The sequence below is a fragment of the Schistocerca gregaria genome, chromosome 5 (assembly GCF_023897955.1).
Source record: "Schistocerca gregaria isolate iqSchGreg1 chromosome 5, iqSchGreg1.2, whole genome shotgun sequence".
Classification (NCBI taxonomy): domain Eukaryota; kingdom Metazoa; phylum Arthropoda; class Insecta; order Orthoptera; family Acrididae; genus Schistocerca; species Schistocerca gregaria.
The window spans coordinates 411,501,112-411,503,177 of record NC_064924.1 but is presented as its reverse complement, the minus strand read 5'-3'; the positions used below and the strand labels follow the sequence as shown (position 1 = coordinate 411,503,177).

The window sequence follows — 2,066 nt, the reverse complement described above, 5'->3', positions numbered from 1 at the left end:
GATGATGACTCCCTTGTGCACGCTGCCAAACAGTGGCTACAACAGGTTGGTCCAGAATTTTACGGTGCGGGTATACAGGCGCTGGTTCCGAGATGGCGTAAGGCAGTTGAGAGGGATGGAAATTATGTGGAGAAATGAAACTATTGTTCCTAAAGGATCTCTTCGCGGGAAAAGATTTGAAGATGATGACTCCCTTGTGCACGCTGCCAAACCGTGGCTACAACAGGTTGGTCCAGAATTTTACCGTGCGAGTATAAGGCGCTGGTTCCGACATGGAGTAAAGCAATTGAGAGGGATACAAATTCCAGAATGAGATTTTCACTCTGCAGCGGAGCATGCGCTGATATGAAACTTCCTGGCAGATTAAAACTGTGCCGGACCGAGACTCGAACTCGGGACCTTTGCCTTTCGCGGGCAAGTGCTCTACCAACTGAGCTACCCGAGCACGACTCACGCCTCGTCCTCACAGCTTTACTTCTGCCAGTACCTCGTCTCCTACCTTCCAGACTTAACAGATGCTCTCCTGCGAACCTGGCAAAAACAGCACTCCTGAAAGAAAAGATTTTGCGGAGACATGGCTTAGCCACAGCCTGGGGGATGTTTCCAGAGTGACATTTTCACTGTGCAGCGGAGTGTGCGCTGATATGAAACTTCCTTGCAGATTAAAACTGTGTGCCGGACCGAGACTCGAACTCGGGACCTTTGCCTTTCGCGGGCTAAGTCATGTCTCCGCAATATCCTTTCTTTCAAGAGTGCTAGTTCTGCAAGATTCGCAGGAGAGCTTCTGTTAAGTTTGGAAGGTAGGAGACGAGGTACTGGCAGAAGTAAAGCTGTGAGGACGGGGCGTGAGTCGTGCTTGGGTAGCTCAGTTGGAGTCGGCACGGTAGCTCAGCGTATTCGGTCAGACGGTTTAGCTACGCTCTGTAATAAAGAAACTGAGTGAACGAATCAACGAACAACCTTAACGGGTGTCATCGGTCGTCCGCCACGAACAAATTCAACGAACTATATAGAACAAAAGGAGATAAAAGACGTTGGTAGAGCACTTGCCCGCGAAAGGCAAAGGTCCAGAATTCGAGTCTCGGTCCGACACACAGTTTTAATCTGCCAGGAAGTTTCGGAATGAAAATTATGTGGAGAAATGAAAATATTGTTCCTAAAGGATCTATCTACACTCTGTAAAACTTTCAAACATGTAGAACAGAAGATGGATTTAAAAAAAATAGTGTGCATTTCTTTTGAAGTGACCCTCGTATAGAAAAATGAGTACCCTTCCTTGCGGACGCCTAAGTTGATGATTAAAGTGTTGCAGATTCAAATGACAAAACTTCAGTGTCGACAGAACAGTGCGAAAGCACGGCGAAGCGGAGTGGTGCTCTGAACGCCAGCTGCGGAGCTGGAATCAGTGCAGGGAGCCCGAGCCGTCGGATGTGACCGGAGGCGGCGTGCAGCAGGCGCGTGCGTTCCCACACACAGTGCCGGCGCCCGGCGCCACCTCCGCGTCGATCCATCAGCCCCCGCCGGCCCGCCGGCTTCCCCTCCATTAGACACACTCGCATTAAAACCGGGGGTGCCAACCCCGCACTCAGCACCGCCGCCCGAAGGGGAAAATTTACGAATCGTTCCGTCCCCCTCCCCCTTTTTTCCCAATTTTTTTTCCTCTTTCGGTCCTTTCTTCCCTCGCCCCCTTTTGCATGTCCTACCCCATCCTCTCTCCCTGTCCGCTTGCGCTCCGTTTCTTTCCCTTTCTTCACAGTGAAAATTCTTTAGAAGGCTCGCGCCGGCAGGAAGAATCGCGGCCTCCGCGCGACGCCCCTCGCAATCACGCCGTCGCCGCCCCCGCAGCAGCAGCAGCAGTGGTCCGCCGCCCTCGCGTAATGACAAATTAGCGCCTCGCTCTGCATGCGCTGGCCGCGTGCGGGCGCCCGCTCGGCCTGTGTTCGGTGACTGACGTCCTGAAAGCGACTTGCTACGGCTCGGGGGAGGGGGTGGCGAGGGTTGCTAGCGTGGCCAGAGACCGTGGAGCTGCGAGGGCTCGCACCCCCACCGACCGTAGCCGCGGATAC

General features: G+C 53.5%; 1 non-coding gene across 1 annotated transcript; it reads right to left on the bottom strand.

The window, feature by feature from the left end:
• Positions 1-371: 371 nt before the first annotated feature.
• Trnas-cga (transfer RNA serine (anticodon CGA)) lies at positions 372-446 on the bottom strand. The gene has a single exon. It is a non-coding gene; the product is annotated as a tRNA-Ser (tRNA).
• Positions 447-2,066: the final 1,620 nt, after the last annotated feature.